The following is a 6,962-nucleotide window of genomic DNA, read 5'->3' as shown; positions in this document are numbered from 1 at the left end:
CAGGGTTGTGGGTTCGATTCCCACGGGGGACCAGTACGGGAAAAAAATAAAAATAATTTTAAAAAAGACAAGAAAAATGTATGAAATGTATGCATTCACTACTGTAAGTCGCTCTGGATAAGAGCGTCTGCTAAATGACTAAAATGTTTTAAAAAAATGACAAGAAATGAACAGACGAGGAGTAGGATAAGGGTACGGCTAAAAGCTATAAGAACTGGTTGTCTAGTACGTTCGGAACAGAGAGTAAAAGGAGCAGATTTCTCGGCACGGTAGAATAGATTCAAGGCATAATGTACAGACAAAGGTATGGTACGATGTGAATACAGTGGAGGTAAACCTATGCATTGAGTGACAATGAGAGAGATATTGTCTCTAGAAACATCATTTAAACCAGGTGAGGTCACTGCATGTGTGGGAGGTGGAACTAAAGGGTTAGCTAAGGCGTATTGAGCAGGGCTAGAGGCTCTACAGTGAAATAAGGCAATAATCACTAAAACAGCAATGGACAAGGCATATTGACATTAGGGAGAGGCATGCGTAGCCAAGTGATCATAGGGGTCCAGTGAGTAGCTCGACGGGCTGTAGACACGGCGATTCAGAAAGCTAGCGGGCCGGGGCTAGCAAGCTAGCAGAAGGGCCTTAGAGGGACTTTGTGACGGTAGAAGTCTGTTGTAGCCCCCTTGTGCTGTTACATCTGAAGACCAGTCGTGATGGATCAGCAGGGCTCCGTATGGTAAAAGGACCAGGCCAATTGGCAAAATAGGTATAATGGCTAAAGAATTTGTCCGATGGGCCTCTTCAGCTAACAGTCCGATATGCTCTAGACAGCTAGCGGGCCGCGGCTAGCAGATGGGCATTCAGGGGACGTTATGAAGGAGGAACCAGTTGAACAAATCCTAAGGGCAGATTACGTTGGTAGTCCAGTCATGATGGATCGGCGGGGCTCCATGTCGGCAGTAAAAGGGGTCCAGGCCAATTGGCAAAATAGGTATGTAGCCCAAGGAGTGGCTGATGGACCTCTTCGGCTAGCAAGGGGATGGGCCTAGCAAAGGCTAGCTCCAGGTTAATTGGTTCTTGCTTCGGGACAGAAATGTTAGCCAGGAGTGGCCACTCGGATAGCAGCTAGCTAGCTGCGATGATCCAGGTGAAAAGGTTCAGAGCTTGCGGTAGGAATCCGGAGATATGGAGAAAAATAAGTCCGATTTGCTCTGGTTTGAATCGTGCTGCACAGACTGGCAAGAGTTGTCCGGGCTAAAGGTTAGCTGATGACCGCTAGCTGACTACTAGCTAGTAGTTATTTAGCTGGCTAGCTGCTGTTGGGGGTTCCGGTTCAAAAGTAAAGAAAATAGCAGATCCATACCACATTGGGTGAGGCGGATTGCAGGAGAGTATGTTGAAGTTGAGGTTAGGAAAACTATTTTAAAAATATATGCGAAGAAAAAAAAGATAAAAAGATATGTACATGACAAGACAAAGATATCTGACTGCTACGCCATCTTGGAAATTTAGTACTGTAGCCCATAGAAACACACTGAATAACACATTCATAAATGGGAAAAAAGACAGTGAAAAAAATAAATCATAAGGAATAAGGTTTTGAAGTGTCTGTCCTATGTCTAGGAGATATAAAAACCTCAGGGAATACTTTTTGGACACATATTTAACCCCTTATTTTTGTTGCCACAAAACTACCTTCATACTTCCATTCGTTTGTATGGGTTACCTTCAGATGAGTCCAAAACGGAGAGATTCGTGAGAGTCTCCCCTTTCCATAATGGGGTCATATTAGTTTGTAGTCCAAACCGTTCGGACGCTACAGATGTTTTTGTGAGAAGACCGATTTTCAGGATGTCTCATGATCTGACAGACACTGCTGTAGCTCGACCACCTTCCACCGCAGATGTGGAAGGCCGACATCGGCGGATGCGGTGGATTGAGACGCAGCCCATGTAAAAATATCCCTAGCTTAAACTTCGGGATTTTGATGGGGATTGTTTTTTTTATGTTACTTAGATTTAGGCAGGGGTGCAATCAACTCTTAATTAATAACCAGAGACGGTAGTAAATGTACAGTCGTGGCCAAAAGTTTTGAGAATGACACAAATATGAATTTTCACAAAGTCTGCTACCTCAGTTTGTATGATGGCAATTTGCAAATACTCCAGCATGTTATGAAGAGTGATCAGATGAATTGCAATTAATTGCAAAGTCCCTGTTTGCCATGTAAACTGAATCCCCAAAAAACATTTCCACTGCATTTCAGCCCTGCCACAAAAGGACCAGCTGACATCATGTCAGTGATTCTCTCGTTAACACAGGTGTGAGTGGTGACGAAGACAAGGCTGGAGATCACTCTGTCATGCTGATTGAGTTCGAATAACAGACTGGAAGCATCAAAATGAGGGTGGTGCTTGGAATCATTGTTCTTCCTCTGTCATCCATGGTTACCTGCAAGGAAACACGTGCCGTCATCATTGCTTTGCACAAAAAGGGCATCACAGGCAAGGGTATTGCTGCCAGTAAGATTGCACCTAAATCAACCATTTAATGGATCATCAAGAACTTCAAGGAGAGCGGTTCAATTGTTGTGAAGAAGGCTTCAGGGTGCCCAAGAAAGTCCAGCAAGCGCCAGGACCGTCTCCTAAAGTTGATTCAGCTGCGGGATCGGGGCACCACCAGTACAGAGCTTGCTCAGGAATGGCAGCAGGCAGGTGTGAGTGCATCTGCATGCACAGTGAGGCGAAGACTTTTGGAGGATGGCCTGGTGTCAAGAAGGGCAGCAAAGAAGCCACTTCTCTCCAGGAAAAACATCAGGGACAGACTGATATTCTGCAAAAGGTACAGGGATTGGACTGCTGAGGACTGGGGTAAAGTCATTTGCTCTGATGAATCCCCTTTCTGATTGTTTGGGGCATCCGGAAAAAAGCTTGTCCGGAGAAGACAAGGTGAGCACTACCATCAGTCCTGTGTCATGCCAACAGTAAAGCATCCTGAGACCATTCATGTGTGAAGTTGCTTCTCAGCCAAGGGAGTGGGCTCACTCACAATTTTGCCTAAGAACACAGCCATGAATAAAGAATGGTACCAACACATCCTCCGAGAGCAACTTCTCCCAACCATCCAGGAACATTTTGGGGACAAACAATGCATTTTCCAGCATGATGGAGCACCTTGCCATAAGGCAAAAGTGTTAACTAAGTGGCTCGGGGAACAAAACATCGATATTTTGGGTCCATGGCTAGGAAACTCCCCAGACCTTAATCCCTTTGAGAACCTGTGGTCAATCCTCAAGAGGCTCGTTGACAAACACAAACCCACAAACTCCAAGCATTGATTATGCAAGAATGGGCTGCCATCAGTCAGGATGTGGCCCAGAAGTTAATTGACAGCATGCCAGGGCGGATTGCAGAGGTCTTGAAAAAGAAGGGTCAACACTGCAAATATCGACTCTTTGCATCAACTTCCTGTAATTGTCAATAAAAGCCTTTGACACTTATGAAATGCTTGTAATTATACTTCAGTATTCCATAGTAACATCTGACAAAATATCTAAAGACACTGAAGAAGCAAACTTTGTGAAAATGTATATTTGTGTCATTCTCAAACCTTTTGGCCACGACTGTACTTTCCAGGCTGTATCTAGGACAGACATCCAATAACGCCGCTGGCGGATTGAGACCAGGCTGGTTTGAGAATGCTCTTGTATAGACGTGGCAGGTTTAGGACTTCGCATGTATAGACTAGTAGTACACTGCAGTATGTGAACGCCCTCCCTGCATAATAGTATCATATTGGGCAGGTTGATCTTGTCTCCCCAAAGCAGTCAGACACTTCTTCTCCCTGTCAACACTCTGCTATTATTGGCTGGGTGATTTACTCTCTCTCTGTCTCTATATTTATATTCAATATGCTTTATTGGCATGAAGGACAAGGTCAGTGTGGCAAAGCGAAGTGATACACAAAATTCTGAAAACAACATGAGAATATTAGATATAATACTAATGGCAAAATGCATACGGTTGAAGTCGGAAGTTAACTTACACCTTAGCCAAATACATTTAAACTCAGTTTTTCACAATTCCTGACATTCAATCCTAGTAAGAATTCCCTGTCTTAGGTCAGTTACGATCACCACTTTTATTTCAAATATGTGAAATATCAGAATAATAGAGTGATTTATTTCAGCTTTTATTTCTTTCATCACATTCCCAGTGGGTCAGAAGTTTACATACACTCAATTAGTATTTGGTAGCATTGCCTTTAAATTCTTTATCTTGGGTCAAATGTTTCGGATAGCCTTCCACAAGCATCCCACAATAAGTTGGGTGAATTTTGTCCCATTCCTCTTGACAGAGCTGGTGTAACGGAGTCAGGTTTGTAAGCCTCCTTGCTCGCACACGCTTTTTCAGTTCTGCCCACAAATCTTCTATGGGATTGAGGTCAGGGCTTTGTGATGGCCACTCCAATACCTTGACTTTGATGTCCTTAAGCCATTTTGCCACAACTTTGGAAGTATACTTGGGATCATTGTCCATTTAGATACCCATTTGCGACCAAGCTTTATCTTCCTGACTGATGTCTTGAGATGTCGCTTCAATATATCCACATAATTTCCCTTCCTCATGATGCCATCTATTTTGTGAAGTGCACCAGTCCTTCCTGCAGCAAAGCACCCCCACAGCATGATGCTGCGACCCCCTGTGCTTCATGGTTGGGATGGTGTTCTTCGGCTTGCAAGCCTCCCCCTTTTTCCTCCAAGCATAACGATGGTCATTATGGCCAAACAGTTCTATTTTTGTTTCATCAGACCAGAGGACTTTTCTCCAAAAGGTACAATCTTTGTCCCCATGTGCAGTTGCAAACCGTAGTCTGACTTTTTTATGTCGGTTTTGGAGAAGTGGCTTCCTTGCTGAGCAGCCTTTCAGGTTATGTCGATATAGGACTCGTTTTACTGTGGATATAGATACTTTTGTACCTGTTTCCTCCAGCATCTTCACAAGGTCCTTTGCTGTAGTTCTGGGATTGATTTGCACTTTTCGCACCAAAGTACGTTCATCTCTAGGAGACAGTACGTGTCTCCTTCCTGAGCAATATGCTGGCTGCGTGGTCCCATGGTGTTTATACTTGCGTACTATTGTTTGTACAGATGAACGTGGTACCTTCAGGCATTTGGAAATTGCTCCCAAAGATGAACCAGATTTGTGGAGGTCTACAATTCTTTTTTCTGAGGTCTTGGCTGATATCTTTTGATTTCCCATGATGTCAACCAAAGAGGCACTGAGTTTGAAGGTAGGCCTTGAAATACATCCACAGGTACACCTCCAATTGACTCAGGCTAATTGACATCATTTATCAGAAGCTTCTAAAGCCATAATTTTCTGGAATTTTCAAAGCTGTTTAAAGGCACAGTCAACTTAGTGTATGTAAACTTCTGACCCACTGAAATTGTGATTAAGTGAAATAATCTGTCTGTAAACAATTGTTGGAAAAATTGCTTGTGTCATACACAAATTAGATGTCCTAACCGACTTGCCAAAACTATAGTTTGTTTACAAGAAATTTGTGGAGTGGTTGAGAAACAAGTTTTAATGTAAACTTCCGACTTCAACTGTACATATAACAAATAAATATATAATACAGAATTGTAACAATGGTCAAAGTTCAGACTCTAATTCAACAAACAAAAACAGAACAGCCTCAATTCGTTAGGGGCATGGATACTACAAGGTGTCGAAAGTGTTCAACAGGGATGCTGGCCCATTTTGACTCCAATGCTTCCCACAGGTGTGTCAAGTTAGCTCGATGTCCTTTGGGTGGTGGACCATTCTTGATACACAAGGGATACTGTAGAGCGTGAAAAACCCAGTGGTGTTGCAGTTCTTGACACACTCAAGCTAGTGCGGCCGGCACCTTCTACCATACCCCGTTCAAAGGCACTTAAATATTTTGTCTTGCCCCGTTCATCCTCTGAATGGCACACATACAAAGGCTGTGTCTCAATTATCTAAATGCTTAATCCTTCTCCAACCTGTCTCCTCCCCTTCATCTACACAGATTTGAAGTGGATTTAACAAGTGACATCCATAATGGATCATAGCTCTCACCTGGATTTACCTGGTTAGTCATGGAAAACTCAGTGTATATTGTCTATTACTTATAATACATGGAGAAAATAGTACATTTTATGTTTCTTCCCTTAGCTTGTGGCAAGCTGTGACATACTGTGCTGCCAACTCTGTAACATCAGACCTTTCCCCAAAAATATACAAAGTGTCTCTTTATTTGATTGTTCTGTGAATGTTGAACTTTTGATTTTGATTTTGGGGAAGACTGAGTCTTTAATTAATAGATATTTGGGGCAGGTGATTAGAAAATGTTCTTCACTTTTTAATCTCTCCTGACACAAGGTGATGACAGAGTCTGTCCTCTATATGGCTAACCATGTTTTTTGATGGCATCCGGTTTCAATTGCCAGGCTATGATCTCTAATTCTGTATTTGGTTAATGTTTTTCTTTGGAGTCTTTTACATGGGTTAAGGATTCAGTTAAAGTGAAGTCTCTTTCCAATGTTGGGTAGCATTCCAACTTTCTCTGACCTTTGACCTCACTTCACCAATAGTTGATGTATGCATTCGTATTATTCACCTCAGCTTCTCTTAAGTGTTGCCCTTGGGGCCAGATCACTTGTGCTCATTTCAATGTTGTGTTTCTGGGCCAGTTTTGATAAGTGGTTACTCTCTAGGCAGAGACTGTTGTCCATAAATTCTCTGTCTCTCTGTCTCTCTCTGTCTCTCTCTGTCTCTCGCTCGCTCTGGGCCTTTGAAGTATTACTGTACACTTCAAGATGTCTTATCAATCCTGATTAAACTTCAAGGAAGGAGCGTTATTAGGTGGTTGAGGTCGAGGTGATGTAACGTTACGAGATTAGTTGCATCAGAGTCTGGTTTATGAGAATTGATGGT

Source organism: Salmo trutta, chromosome 6, assembly GCF_901001165.1.
Source record: "Salmo trutta chromosome 6, fSalTru1.1, whole genome shotgun sequence".
In the NCBI taxonomy this organism is placed as follows: domain Eukaryota; kingdom Metazoa; phylum Chordata; class Actinopteri; order Salmoniformes; family Salmonidae; genus Salmo; species Salmo trutta.
This window is presented reverse-complemented; position numbering follows the sequence as displayed.